Source organism: Temnothorax nylanderi, unplaced genomic scaffold, assembly GCF_030848795.1.
Source record: "Temnothorax nylanderi isolate EJ_2023f unplaced genomic scaffold, tnyl_v1.0 TNYL_tig0005_pilon, whole genome shotgun sequence".
Taxonomy (NCBI): domain Eukaryota; kingdom Metazoa; phylum Arthropoda; class Insecta; order Hymenoptera; family Formicidae; genus Temnothorax; species Temnothorax nylanderi.
The window spans coordinates 3,294,982-3,311,292 of NW_027249067.1; the positions used below are offsets into that span (position 1 = coordinate 3,294,982).

General features: G+C 34.6%; 1 protein-coding gene and 3 long non-coding RNA genes across 8 annotated transcripts in view; 3 read left to right on the forward strand and 1 right to left on the reverse strand.

Annotated features, from left to right (window-relative positions):
* The window catches only part of LOC139776651 (organic cation transporter 1), a 97,960-nt gene that overhangs the window by 47,922 nt on the left and 33,727 nt on the right, over positions 1 to 16,311 (reverse strand). The window contains exon 3 of one of the 5 annotated variants that reach the window (XR_011719140.1): positions 142 to 269. The exons of the other annotated variants lie outside the window; for them this stretch is intronic. The gene's annotated coding sequence lies outside the window, so the exon portion shown is untranslated. The remainder of the gene's footprint in view (positions 1 to 141; positions 270 to 16,311) is intronic. 5 annotated transcript variants of the gene reach the window in all.
* Positions 2,625 to 4,691, forward strand: LOC139776647 (uncharacterized). Its single transcript, XR_011719137.1, has 3 exons — positions 2,625 to 2,772; positions 3,390 to 3,651; positions 4,043 to 4,691. It is a non-coding gene; the product is annotated as an uncharacterized lncRNA (long non-coding RNA).
* Positions 9,805 to 10,297, forward strand: LOC139775293 (uncharacterized). Its single transcript, XR_011718793.1, has 2 exons — positions 9,805 to 10,007; positions 10,075 to 10,297. It is a non-coding gene; the product is annotated as an uncharacterized lncRNA (long non-coding RNA).
* Positions 11,448 to 14,135, forward strand: LOC139776694 (uncharacterized). Its single transcript, XR_011719150.1, has 4 exons — positions 11,448 to 11,531; positions 11,622 to 11,681; positions 12,833 to 12,935; positions 13,728 to 14,135. It is a non-coding gene; the product is annotated as an uncharacterized lncRNA (long non-coding RNA).

Here is a 16,311-nt window from a genome sequence, read left to right on the forward strand (position 1 = left end):
GACATTGAATCATATTACTCATTCCGCGAGCGATAAAGCTCAATGTCGAACATTGTTACGAATAATTGGACACACGTTCGCATGATTCAGCAAGTAAAATGCTGCGTTGCGCATGTATTTGTCATTATCGTAGCTAATTACCTGTATTTAACTGCTACTTAAACGGTGGCTTATCGTTTCTCAGTTGTTTCATGTAATTACCACCATTACAGTCTGCAAGGGTAGTCGATTGCTCTTTTTGCCAAATGTCCTTCGAATGCGGTAATAATCTAACAATAAGCCAATTCAATGATAAAGGCGAAACAATATTGAAGACGTAGTCTCTATTATGAAACCGCCGATAAATTTTACAACTGTTCCTGGGGTATTGCAAGTATTGCAACTCCTGCATCTGACTTGCTATAAGATCTTTAACCCTCCGAGGCCATACCTCTTTTTTTAATACGCCCCGGCCACACTGGGGTGGTCGCCACCCAGACGGATTCAAAGTCTCATAATTCCAATTAATACGCGTAAAAATTCATGAAACATCTTAAAGGAATGAATACTTAGCAGAATAAAAAAATCTAATACAATTATAGACATGTGTGTAATCATGTTCTCTAATTTTTATTACAATATGAGCATGATAAGTAAACCGTATAAAAAAGACTTTAAATAAGCCACGAAATATCGAGTACGTCTTCGGAGAAATCTTTATTTCCATTCATTAAAATAAATAAACTATTGCTGCAGCTAACGTGATTTTGCGTTGGACCTGATTACTCGATGTCGTGAGCGAGCGATTTTAGCAATAGTGTAATTAATAAGCGAATGAGCGCAGAAAATGGATCAAAACACGATCCAGTCGCATGGTCATGTATTCAGAATCCGACTGATGCAACCTAGTTTAGTTACAGGAAACGTTGACTAAGAAATGGCGAATTTCTCGGATAATCCAACCTAAGGTCGGTAATAAATGGACAACGGCGCAAAGGAAGGTCTTCTCACGGGCGCTATTTTTTGGGTCCACGAAGTATGTGTGTGTCGTACGAGAGCGGCAGTCTCTATTGGTTGGACTGCATTCTATATATGCAATCGAGCATTATTATCGAGCATTATTAATTGCATTTTCAGTCCACGGCGATACTACGAGAAGAGCGATTGTGTAAAATAGGAGATAGTGTAAAATTTGTGGAAGGAAGGGAATATTTAGTGCAAAACGAAAATATATTAATAATGCCAGCTTGTTGTGCAAAGAAAGGATTTCGTCTATTTAGACTTCCTCGCGATAAACAGCGTAAAGAAATTTGGAGCAAGCAATGTAATACATATCCGAAAGAGAATTCGAGGTTATGTGAGGTATTGATAATATTATTTGATGTAAATAATAATTTTGCAATACGGTGTTCAATTGTAAAACTTAGTACGGGACAAATTTGCAATCGAAAATTATTAAATTTTATTTAACTAAGATATAATAGGTATATCGAGACTTAGCAAGTGTGTTATTAATATACTAGGTTTTAAAATTGTATAGTTAAACATTTGCAGTATTCTTGACAAATATATAATAAATAGGCAATTAATACTTGTTGTCGTTGCAGTTTCATTTTTAGTATTTTGACGATTCACAATTTGAAGATGGACGGCAGGATGGATGGCGCAAATTAAAACCCAATGCTATTTCTACTATTTTTGTAAATAAAGAAATTATTACTGAAGAAGGTTTACTGGATGAAACTGAATCTTCTGCAATTATTTTTTATGAAGAAGGTTTACGAGATAAAATTGAATCTTCTGCAACTATTTTTTCTGAAGAAGATTTACGAGATAAAACAGAATCTTCTGCAACTATTTTTTCTAAAGAAAATGTTATTAATAGTAAGTGGTAAATATTATGTTATGTCATTTCAAACATCTTAATCATAATTTTTGTAGACATTTTTTGTAGACACAAATGTTCAACATGATGATCGTCAGCCTGTTTGTTTTCCGCAGAACAGGCACTCAAACTAAGGAAGATAGCAATGTTGCAACGTTCTAAACTGCATACTGTTCTAATAATGATGGAACAATCGGACAAACCAATTTAATTAAATATTTTAAGAAAGAATTAGAATTAGAATTAGAATTAGAATTAGAATATTTTGGTTCAAAAAGTGCATTCAGACAAGCGTTAAGTTAATAGTTCTCATAAATTATATACTTTTTGATATGTGATATTAAATTTATAATAACATATTTAATAAAAAAAATTAATGCAACTGAGAATTTATATGTCATGGTTTTTTATTTTTATATAACATAATAACACATACGTTACATATTTTCAAAATTACTATATCGTTACAATTTATAATAATTACGTTTCAAACAATTGTGGAATATAAATAAATATTTAAATATTTTACTAACAATTCATTATATTAATTTTATTATCAAAACACTTTATTTCCTTTTATTTTACCATTTTTCGATGTAATTTTAATTGTATTTACTTTTCAAACAACTCTTGTCTACTCTTAACTTCTATTAATAAACTGACAGTTCTGGCAAAGAAATTATTACTTTGAACAACTGTAAGATAGCGACCGCTATTTTAATGCCAATGTTGTTGAAGTTGGTGAGAAGATCTTCCTTTGCGCCGTCGTCCATTTATCGACCTTGATCCGATCCAGTGACAAGCTCGATGAAATAAAAGAGAGAGACGTAGGAACACGCGAGCAGTCTCACGATTAAACGTGTACGAGTAATATTTGCTGCCAGTCTGCACGATAAATAATTAAAAAGGTACGAGTCAAATTAAAGTTTATTCAGAGTTTTTAAATGAAATTTTTAATATAAAGTCCGAATTGGTAGTTTTCTTGTTCTTTACGGAACGACGAATACCTATGTCGGAACAGCATAACACAACCAATAGCACGACACATCCTAATGCCAAAAGTGTGGATTATATAATAAATAGATATAATAATATAATAAATAATGTAATAAGTCAAACAAGAAGTCTAGAATTCTTAAAAAAAATAAAAACAAGGTAAAAGTCGGTATGCGAAGGACTGGATAGGATCATTTAAATAGGAAAATGAAGGAGAAAGGTTTTTAGTATTGTTCAGTTTCAATACTATTTTTAGTATTGTTCAGTTTCGATACTACATTATCAGAAAAATGTGTTTCAAGATTTAGTCCTATCTAAATGGATCCCATCTTCCGCATATACTCTTGACTTATGTTTATCTTTTTTAGGAATTCTACATTTTGTCTTTCGAAAAATCGGAACAATCACTACTTTTAATATTAGAATGCGTCGTGCTATTGGTTGTCCCTATCCTGATAATTTTAATTAATTATCCACTTTCTCTCTCTATGCTATATAATATACTCCTGACCGTTTCTTCAATCCACAGTTGTAGCTCTGACGGGAAATTGATCTGCTTCTATATCGTTTGCTTGCAATCGTTACGTTAACAATAGAAACATGAAGGTACTTCTGTTTGCCCTTGGAGTGATTTTGATTCTGGGAATTATCGCTAAAAGTGCAGCTAATCCGCACTTGGGATTTTTCTTGGAACGCTCTCAGAATCCTGAGTTTGAAGGCCCGTTAGAAATGATTAGCAGACTAATGGACCGAGTGATAAATGAGACAAAATATCAGCTAGGTTAAGAAAGGTAAAATGCTTGCTAAAGTATCTGAACTAAAACGATATGTGTGAATTAACTAAAGAAAATTATTATAAATTCTTCTTTATTAGAATGACATTTATCGGATGAGAAAAAGCATTGGTCGATCTTCTGTTGCAATTTTTATTAAAATTTGTAAATAACACATCTGCAAGTGTTTGTATATAATAAATATATATCCCTCCAAATGCACTTTCAACGAATCTTGTTTCGATATCCAATAAAATAAATTATCGTTCTTTATAAATATTTTGAATGTTTATTATATTACATATATAATATAACATAATATGATTTCTCACGTTTTCTCTTAAACTTTGGATATATTTTCTCTTATAATTTTATCTTACAAATTTTATTTTATCTTCTTTGATTTCAGTCTTTTGAGATCTGTATAAGAAGAACATAACTACGACGACGATGCCATTCATTGTATGAGAAGAAATCCCAGTAAACCAAAATGTTCCTATTGTATAATCCAGTATAATCGTAATGAATATTCGAACGCTTTCTTCTGTAATCTATATTGTCTTCTATGTAAATGTTTTGCCCGTAACAAAACTGAGACGTATTTACACGGAGATAATTTTTTCTTAGAATTTATCCTGAAATTATGGTAGTTGTTGTACAACATGTTATTACAAAGAATTTTATGTGAGCTATTCTGATTAATATCTACCATAATAAAAAATATTAATATCTATTACATTTAAATATAAAATATGTTTGATTAATTTTACTAAAATATATCTAGGAAATTTCAATAATTTTTTAAAATATGTCAATCTGCTTGGCAATTTTTATCACGTTGTTTGTAAAATGTCTTTTGCATATTATATATTTCAAAAATTCCTTAGTTGCCAAGTTGTCCCAAGTTTGTAGTGAATTTAACGGTAAAATATAAAGAAAAATTCTCTCCGTGTATGTACATCAAACGAAATAAATGTTATACAAAAAAAATATTTACTCTTAAAGGAATGAATACTTAGCAGAATTATAAATCCAATAAAAATCTAGATATGTATAATTATGTTCTCTAATTTTAATGACAACATGAGCACGATAAGTAAGCCGTATAAGAAAGACTTTAAATAAGCCAAGAAATACCGCGCTAAAAATATCTTCTTAGACATCTCCATCTCCATTCATTAAAATAAACTTATATTTTTCTGTCGTATTTTTTTTTTAGGAATCGTGGAATAACAAATTCCAAGCGCGATATTGCTTGTTTGACTTAATTCTCCCTGTATCCCTAGAAACGCCTACTTGACGACGCGCTTCCCGTTCATCACGCCGAATGAACGTATAACCGCGCGGAGGAAGAAGTGCCATTTCGTAAAGTCTACCCCCAAATGACGAAATTACACGCGGGGTCGAAATGCCCGCTCGCCCGTTGGGGTTTCCGCACAATCTCACTTCCTGGGGAATGAATACAGTTCTAACGGGGCCACCAGGGAGCTATTCGTGTGCCGCGGGGTCCATCGCCGATCGTCGCAACACGCTGCCACGTTGGCTTTTAATGTCCTGCAACTGAGAGATTATTCGTCCCTGGAGGCTGGGCAAAAATCGAGATCGAAACTGCGTTTCCCTTCGGCGCGGCGATCGCGACGGTCATCGAGCATCGGCGGGCGTGACGTCGAATATTACACAGACCAAAAGCTTCAAATCAATTGTTATAATAATGAGGGGAGGGGGCGGCGTAACACGCCGCGCCGCTCATCAACAACCTTACCACGATTCGAAACGCGTGGCAATTAGTGTTTCGCTATGCCGGCGCGGCGGCGACCTGCGATGCAACTTGCTGCAGCTAATGTAATTTTGCATTGGACTTTGTACCAAACGAATAATACTCAACGTAGATAAAGCTTTATTTAATACTTCTCTAAATACGGGGATGATAAAGTTTGGCGAAATTTTCCTTATTTTTAAATATTTGATACATCTTTTAATAAAGTAATTAAAGCACAGTTAATTTTTTTAATCAACGATATAAATATTATATAATAATAATCGATATTTTGCCGTCTTATTCTTTCTATTCTGTCTGTGTCCGAGACGAATTTTTACGAATTTGGTGAAAGGCGCGAGGCAACTTTCGTAAATCGTAGAAAAATTGTGTCGACGTTACGCATAAACTATCGAGCGCGTGTGACACACAGTTGCGCAGAGTATTGCCGAACAATGCGCCGCGGCAAAAGCCGCAATACCGTCCTCCGCCTGCGCTGCTCCTTCATGCGGCAATCGAATTTCTGGATGCGCCCGTGAACTTCGCCCTCGGGAATGCGGCGCTGCTCGGCCAGAGAAATCCAATTGTTCGCCGTTGATTCCTTTGTAATCGGCTGAGTACAGGTATCTGCCGCCGCCGCCGCCGCCGGGCAGGTAACGTTTTAAAGCGAAAAATTTCATTCTGGTCGCACCGCGCGCGATGCGATTCCGCGAATACGATCGGAGAAATGTAAGCGCGGCGGCGGCGGCGGCGGCGGCGGCGAAACAAAGGGTCGGGATTTAATAATGCGTTCTTTGCGCAGAGATACGATGCCGTGCCGAACGATGATGTACGCGCGAGACGTACGCGAGGGAGATCGATAGCGAATACGCTGGCCCGTACGTTCCGCACGGTTCAATAAAAGTTTCCGCTCTGCCCCGGGCTATGTTGTCGTACTTCTGATATCGGGGGGTGGGATACAAAGGTGGGCGCGCGAATTAATCCAATAGCACGCGAGGAGAAACCAGGTGAGCGCGAGGGTGAGGAATAGAGGAGGATGCAAGAAAGTGCAGCGTGCTCGCGTTTGTCCCGCGGCGAATGTCTCTACGGGCTAATTAACTTGTACATGTACAGCGCGTTCACCGAAAGACAAAGGTCGAAGAGTAATTTGTTAAGTCGAAATAGAGATACGCGAGTATATTACGTATTTAGAATAAATTAAAATGAACATTATTATTTTATGTAGTAAACTTTTACCGCTGGACTATCATTAATTCTTTAAGAATCTCGCGATAGGATTTTATTAATTTCTATCGTAACCGAAGAAACAGAATACAGCATGGTATACAAAGAAAAGAAAATAGAGAAGACTAAATTACCGCTACATTTCTTGTATAAATTTGTTCGGATTTTGCGGTTATCAATCTTTGTTTAACGAAAAATGAAATTTCCAGAATTTCCTATCAACAGAATATACGAATGCACAAGCCGGTAACGGCATCGGCTGCAATTTATTTCGCGCGTGATATCGGCGGGGAAAGTTATGGGCATCATCTCGTAAAAAGTTACGAAATACGATTTGCGTGAAATTATTCAAAATAGCCAGCGTGACGACAGAACTTTCCGCTTGAAAAATGTTTCCGTATATTTCGTATCGCTGCTTAAAAAAAAAAAACAATCTCGAAGTTTTTGCGCCCCCAGACTGCAATTCCGTTGCAGTCCTTCGTGTTGTAATAACGAGATACGTTAAAGATGCATCGAGCAATGCAGCTTATCGTATCGGCGCACCCGAAAGTAACTTCGCCGACACGTTGCCGAGAACACAAAAATATACGATATCGAAATTGCTCGTTCTCTGATGTAACGAAACGATAACGCTCGCAATCAGAATGGCTCCATACGTCTGCGAAAGCCGCGAGACATCTATCTCGTGTTCGCTATCGATAAGCCATAAATTTGTTCGCGCTTATACCGAAATATTCTCGAAGAAATTCCCTGCTTCGCATAAAATTCAGAAAAACGATATGTCGGCTGGAAAGTAATCATTTTTCAAATCGCGGATTTTACACATTTTACACATTATTAGGAATATTCTGCGTTAATTTCGAGTAAGTCGAGATCTTTTCCTTAACCCTTCGAGGCCACACTGGATGGCGGCCACCCTGACAAAAATTCAGGGCCCGATATTTTTAAGATAGGTTCTATAATCAGTGTCCCTCCACTCAGGATCCCTAGTTGGATCCCTCTCTCGAAGATCCGTGTAGTAGAAAGGCTTTAAGCCATATCAGTTACGTCTGGTAAACATTTGAAAATTTTAGGGGTGGTGTCCACCCAAGTGTGATCTCGGTGTATGTTTCTTATCGCGATCAAAAATTACATTATTTTTGTTTATCGAGCACATCGGGTTCTGCACTATACATATTTTTGAACAACACCCTTAAGATGAATTTTTACGTGCATTAATTGGAATTATGAGACTTTGAATCCATCTGGGTGGCGACCACCCCAGTGTGGCCGGGGCGTATTAAAAAATGAGGTGTGGCCTCGGAGGGTTAAATATCTTATCGCAGGTCAGATGCAAGAGTTGCAATACCCTAGAAACAGTTGTAAAATTTATCGGCAGTTTCATAATGGAGACTACGTCTTCAATATTGTTTCGCCTTTATCATTGAATTGGCTTATTGTTAGATTATTGCCGCGTTTCGAAGGACATTCGGCAAAAAGAGCAATCGACTACCCTTGCAGACTGTAATGGTGGTAATTGCATGAAACAACTGAGAAACGATAAGCCACTGTTTAAGTAGCAGTTAAATGCAGGTAATTAGCTACGATAATGACAAATACATGCGCAACGCAGCATTTTACTTGCTGAATCATGCGAACGTGTGTCCAATTATTCGTAACAATGTTCGACATTGAGCTTTATCGCTCGCGGAATGAGTAATATGATTCAATGTCATACAACAGAACTTTAAAACTTGTCACCGGGTTCCAAACTTTTGACGTAGAACTACGTCTTTCTCCGCGGTAGGGAGGGTACCCACGGATGAAACAATTGAACGCGACTATGCAACGAAAACATGTCACACTTTGAACGTTTATATCTTCGAAACTAATAATCGTAGAGTAATCATTGACATCACATTTTAAAGCTTAAGAAGTCCCATTTATGATAAAACAAGTTCGAACTCTCTATTTCTTACCGTTTAGATACAGTAGCGTTAGAAAGTTTAGTTAAATTTCTTGTAGATGCAACGAAAACATGTCACACTTTGAACGTTTATATCTTCGAAACTAATAATCGTAGAGTAATCATTGACATCTCAATTTAAAGCTTAAGAACTCCCGAGAGAGAGAGAGAGAGAGAGAGAGAGAGAGAGAGAGAGAGAGAGAGAGAGAGAGAGAGAGAGAGAGAGAGAGAGAGAGAGAGAGAGAGAGAGAGAGAGAGAGAGAGAGAGAGAGAAATAGCTTTATTACCTTCTCGGCTATTTTATACATAAAATATTCTTAAATTAATTTATACATATAATAAGCATGGTTTTTAAGATAAAATATTTAATTTTGCGCACACATGTATTCACGTACGTACACCCTTACATACACGCACAAACACACACACACACACACTCTCAAATCAAAATATAGAATTCAGCGATAACAATAATAAAGAGAATTTACAAAATATTAAGCATGGTTGTGTGCGCGCACACAAACAAAAACACACACACACACACTAATTCACAAACACAAATACGCTTTAAGAAGTTTAGGCGACGTTGATAGAAATAAATGTTGACATCTCATTTTAAAGCGTAAGAAGTTCCTATTTATGATAAAACAAGTCCGAACTTTTTATTTTTACCGTTTAGATATAGTAGCATATACGCGCACACACACACACACACACACACACACACACAAACACAAACACACACACAAATTAAAATTTAGAGTTCAGCGATAAGAATAATAAAGAGGATTGACAAAATATTAAGCATGGTTTTGAAGAAAAATATTTAATTTTGCATAAATATGCATGTACGCACGCACACCCCTATATACACTCGCCCGCGCGTGCACACAAACAAAAACACACACACACAAATACACACACACACAAATACATACACACACACACACACACACACTCATTCACAAACACAAATATGCTTTAAGACACACACACACACACACACACACACACACACACTCATTCACAAACACAAATACGCTTTAAGATACACACACACACACACACACACACACTCATTCACAAACACAAAAGTTTACCCCCCCCCCCATTGTCCGAAGATTTGGCGGAACGAAAGTTATGATACGTATTCTCAAAAAAGGAAAAGAAAATTTTGACATCAAGAATCTGAGATTCTCATGTGAGTTTGAACAACGAGTATCCTGCGAGAATTAAATAAGTTTCCTTATTCGAACATAATACACGTTTTTCGAAAATTACTGAGAGTATACTACGTTTTCTGCCATTGATCTTCTTCGAGCATCTTGCGATTCATGTTTGATTTCTCTAAACATCGAATACTTTATATAGATTGGCGAAATTTGCAACAAATTGGGGAGAACTGGAATATCGCAATGAGTTCTTATATCTTTAGTTCCCTTTTGAAATGTAAGTAAAATTAATATAGACGAAAAATATAACAATATTTGAAGTTTCGAAAAATATCGTTTTTCAGATATTGATTGATATGTTAACTGTGAGACAGCTATAACGAGAAAAGAACAAACGATCATACAATTCTTTCAAAAAAAAAAACATCATAAAGTGTACAGCGAGTTTGGACAAAGATTAACATGCGAGCATTCTGTAAGCTTTATTATTCAAGTAGCGTGGGCATTCTAACTTGAATTATATGAGTATCTTATGTTTTCTGACATAAAAGTAAATATAGAAAAACATTTATTGTTTTATTTCTTTAAAATAAATTTATGTTTGAAAAAATCAAACTAGCACAGTAAACAACTGTGCCGCAAACATGTAGAACTACGTCTACTGCACAGTATGGGCACAGCAACAACTGTGCCGCAATCAACACGTAGCACTACGTCAACTGTCAATGATGATGATTGACGTGATCAAGGAAGGCCAAGGCCCACACCGGGATGTAGCGCCGAGTTCATCATCAGTGACAGTTGACGTAGTTCTACGTTGTTGCTTAAAAAATAAACAAAAATATAAATCAAACAGGCACAGTAACAACTGTGCCGCAAACACGTAGAACTACGTCTACTGTCACTGATGATGAACTCGGCGCTACATCCCGGTGTGGGCCTTGGCCTTCCTTGATCACGTCAATCATCATCATTGACAGTTGACGTAGTGCTACGTGTTGATTGCGGCACAGTTGTTGCTGTGCCCATACTGTGCAGTAGACGTAGTTCTACGTGTTTGCGGCACAGTTGTTTACTGTGCTAGTTTGATTTTTTTAAAGTGTTTGTTTAAAATTGTATTATTTGCCGTGAAAACACGCGATCGTATCATTTTATCATTTATTCAATAACTATTATATATCTTCGAGACCTTACTTAATTATATCTTAACTAGACACTTTAATAAATTTAATCAGTAAAAACAGTAATAAAAACTTAACACTGCAGCATGCATTTCTTGTGGAAAGTTGTCGAAAATACGCTGCGAAAATTGGTCATGCAAAAGCGAGATTACGATGTACCTATTATGAAAATCCGGATTTGCTATTTTTATCTCTATATACTATTATCATCTCGAAATAGAAATACCACTTGAAAATATTTTATCAAAAAGAAAATTACATAGGTATGTCTAAAAATAAATAAAGTTAACAAAAAACTAACAAAAATTATTTAAATTCAATATTTTAATAATTTTATTATGTTCTAGACGGTTTTTGAATTTTTTACATAAATTATACATCTACTTTTAGACACACTTATGACAAAAATTGTATGGTTATTTAAAAAATGACGGCTATTGCGATGAATTATATAGATATGGAACATTTATGTAGATATTAGGTTTACGTAAAATAATGACGCAATTAGTATGATAACAATAGTATATATATTGCTTACAGAAATAACATACGATAGTAATATTCCATTCTCGTTGCGTTTCTGAGCTAGCAGTCGTCTTAGCACATTAGGTAAATATTAGGTAAATATATATATTGTTTATAAACACAGTCAAAATATATTAATGTATTACAATCTCGCACTATTTCTTGTAACTATCAATTTGTAACAGAAGCAGATACGAGAGAAACAAAGAAAGAAATCCATTAAAATGGCTTCTTTGAAATATGTCGTAAGTTCTATTCAGTAATTATTGTTTAAGGAGGTACATACACTTAAAACGATGAAGAAAAGAATCTGACATTTAAATACATTTAAAAAATATATTATATAAAGTTTATTAAAAAATAAGATTTTATTATTAAAAACATATATATATATATATATATATATATCATAAACAATTTTTGAATTTTTATGTTGCAAAACTCTTTAACTTTTTAAACAAAGAAGAGAACAATATTATAGGAAGCCTACTCACCACTTGGGTGGAACAGATTTTCCCAGATACTCCGCATTTTACACGATAAAATTGAAGAAACTTGCATACGTCACTCGTTGCATGAACTCTCCCGTTAACGACTAGAAAACATTACCGTCTATCGGATAATGAACGAAATATTAACAAAGTGGCATCTTCGACCTACTGGCATTTTCCCCCGACTTACCCTATATTTTAAAATATTTTTAAACTTTTTTGTTGCGAAACTCTTAAAAATTGCGGTGTTATAGCAGTCAACATCAAAAGCACACAAAAGCCGACTTCAAAAATGATACATTATCCAGATGAGCCGAAATAGCTATCTGTAATAAAGCATCTGTAATAAAGAATTCAAGTTTTTCTTAAAGTCTATACAAATATCTTCTGAATTTGTTTTGAAAAATTCTTATTCTAAACAAAATGACAGGTATTCGAAACAGACATATCAATTTTAATCACTAATTTTGCAATTACGAACAAAGAAATGTATAAAATAAAAAACTTTTACAATATGATAAAAACATTTTAACATGTAGAGAGTAAACATGTAAAATTCAATTTCAAATAAATCGATGTAATAATACCTTTCAAGATATATCTGGTGCCGATTTCAAAAACACGATTTCAAGAAAGCGCATTTAAAGTTTTAAGGAAAGTTTAAAGTGATTAAGCAACAAGGTGTTTTACCTGACTTGTCAGATTGATCCACTCCTGGTCCATACAGTAGTAGTACAATACAACCTTTAGCATAAAAAATAAAAACATCAAAGATTTGAAAAATATAAAGATTTAATAATCGATTCTATTTCTAGGTGTACGTATCTCTTTAACCGGTACAATTTTTACGAGTTAATAATGTTGAATATACTTCAAAAAGATATAATCTCTGTCAATTTTTTCAGGTCGTATTTTCTTTAATAATGATGATGCTGGTGCAGGGTTATGCTCAAAAAGCAGGAGACCTATTAGGACCAGGATTTCTAGGACTTAGGGCTTATAGACCAGGTTTTATTGAGATTTTAATAAGCTCAAAAAAATTCACCTTATCAAATTTTTTATAAATTCGCGTAATTTGTTCGAAGTAAACTAAAAAAAATTCCTTTTTAATATTTCAAAAAGACCGCGAGCGCTAATAACGCGCGCTATCGCGACGCGGATATACCATGCGCCAGTAAGTACCTTCTCGTAAGCAAAAATCCTTACGCGCTAGGATAAAAGGCGAGCCTGTGAGACACTTGGCTCTAATATTCTTCGCTGCGGATCAGCTTAATGATACCTCTGGTATCGCACAGTGGAGAGATGGCAAAAGGCAAAACGCATTTGTACATTTTATGTTTTTTCTGATACAGCGATATTGTTTTTTGGATAAATCATGAAGAATTCTTTCTTATTCTTCTTCAAATACAAAAGAAATTCTTTTTCTAGTCCATAAGAAATCGCAATGAATTCGAAATAGCGCTTAGATAAAGCTCCATTGGAATATTATCTAAGCATAATTTCGAATTTATTGCGAATTCTTACGAAATAGAAAAATAATTCTTTTTGTATCTGAAGAAGGATTCAGAATGGGTGACATAAAAATGAATTCCTTTTAAACTCTTAAGAGCCTTTTAAAGCAGAAATGGTATGGAAAAAGAAATAAAATTTCATAATTTGGGAATTCAAAAAGAATTCTTTTTCAATTCTCTTTGCTGCTCTGGTATGTACGCGCGCGTTTCCATGCTAGGATATCTAATAAAAATATCATATTTTTACAATAAGAAATGCGCCCATTATTAATACCGATTTATTTTGTAGGGATGGGAGGAGGGGCGAGCGGAGGGATGGGAGGAGGGATGGGAGCAGGAGCAGGGCGAAAAAGGTCAATCTCTGCGCAAAATGATATGAAAGCAAGAGGATAACGGCTAGGCTATTTTGTGCGGATGGTTCAGTGGGTGCGCAAAAATGAGCAGCATTGGACTGAACCAGCACCGAGAAATAATTACTGGACAGGCTATTCTAACTTGGACTCTGACTTGGAATTAAGACAACGTTACTTCTTGCGTCTATTCTTATCTCGCTTCAGTTCTATAAGCAACTGCACTAATCTTCAACTATAAAATATGATATTTTCTTTGCACTTATAAATGAATCATATGTTTGGGTATAACTTTACTTGGTGGTGGGCTAATTGTTAAATAAAATAAAATATTTATCAGCATCTAATATTGTCTTAAATTTTATTTTATTTTACACACATAACAAAACTATTATTAAATTGTAATGATATAAATGAGATGCATGTCATTGAAGAATGTGTAAGGACACGTTCACGTATGCGATACAAACTATACACAAACCATAGATCGATCGTACGTTGTATAAATAATATACAGTTTATCATAGTGAAATTAAAAATTAGGGAATAAATATAGGTTTGGATATAAAAGTTTCTGAAAAATACCGTTACATCCACAATTTGTCCTTTATACATCTAGATTACAAGAATATTATTACCTATCCTTTTCACTCTGCGATCGACTCATTTCTCTGTTTGAATTCGGCGCCATCCTACTTTGTTTCCAATTAAACTAATTTACACAATGCGTGAAAGTGCGCGGTGGAAGTTGATTATGCAAAAACACGATGTGGGTAAATATACCGAATAGAAGACCCACCATCTATGACCTTAATCTTGATACATATTATATAGGTCACTTCTGAGTAACCTACAGAGGAGTTATTTTTTCAGTAATAAGTATCTTATTGAGCAAGCTAAAATAAATATTAGAATTATATTGTATTAGAACATTGTAGTCATTAAAAATTTTATATTTAAATTTTTTAAAACATAAATTTTAAAATATTATTAAATTTTAATAATTCCTTTTAGAGAGATTTTTCAATTTTATTTATTTCCAAAAATTTCTATCTAATTTTTTTTATCGTATTTTTAAGTGATATTTCTATTTCAAAATGATAATACAGATAATAATGGGAAATCCGAATTTTCATGATACATCGCGATCTCGGTTTTGCATGACAAATACCTTAATTCTTATATGGTAATTATTACCATTTTAGAAAATATCTTACCTTTTTGTATCTTATTTTGTATCGTCGTGTTTATCGCATTTCTTATCTTTTCGTCCCGATAAAGAAACAGAAATATGAAGAGATTAATTTTCAAGATGCAGCTTTAACTGAGCTGCGTTCGAAAACTTTATTCGGGTGAACACCGCGTCGTTCTATTTTTGTTATTTACTAAAAGGACAAGGACAGAACGACACTGGTGTGCACCCGAGTGAAGTTTTCGAACACAGCCCTGCATTTTTAGCGATAACTCCAGTATAGATAATAATTCCTAGAGACAAGATCACATACACACATTCCGAATACAAGCAAAAGTATCTTTCTGTTCGTAATTGTTAATATATTATCGTTATAACGATCGCAAACAAGTAATATTACTCCGAATCTGATTCTCTTTAGTATTACGGCTGTGAATTGAAAGCGGAGTATACCACACGAAAAGTGAATCATTCATTAAAATATCGTCAGAAATTGTAATTGGAAATAAATGTTTCTTGAAAAAAAACCCATTTATAACTCCATACAAAATTGCTTTCAGCAACTTGTTGTTTTCCTTTTTCATGAATCATTTGTTTACCATTAAAATTAAAATTTTAATAAAATTTCAATGATTATCTCTGCGACATATATACAAGTAAATCATATAATATACAACGCGCTGAACTGAAGTGTATTTACTACGAATTGCTAACGAGAACAGAAAGACTTATCTCAAGATGGATTTTCGCTTAGAATAAAATATAAACAAAATAAAATAAAATAAAATAAAATAAAATATAAAATATATAAATATAATAAAATAAACTAACAACTGTTGTGCGACCCGATTACTCGATTGAGCGAGCGAATTTAGCAACAGCGTAATTAATAAGTAACGCGGAAAATGCATCAAAACACGATCCAGTTGCATAGTCGGTATTCAGAATCTGACCGATGCAATCTCGTTCCGATACAGGAAACGCTGACCAAGGAATGGCGAAACTCTCAGACAATCCGATCCAGCGACAGGACATCAATCCCGCAGAAATAAAAGAGAGGAGAGGACGAACACGGCGAACAGTTTCACGATCAAACGGGTATGAGTAATATTCGCTGTCAGTCTGCGCGATAAATAATTAAGGAGGTACGAGAGTTAAATTAAAGTTTATTCAGAGATTTCTAGTAAAATTTTTAGTATATGTAAAGTCCGAACTGGTGGTTTTCTTGTTGGATTTCTTATGATTTATATACAGAACGGCGAACCCTTGCGCCGATACGGCATAACACAATCACTAACACAACGTGTCTTAACACAAAAAAATGCAATTAT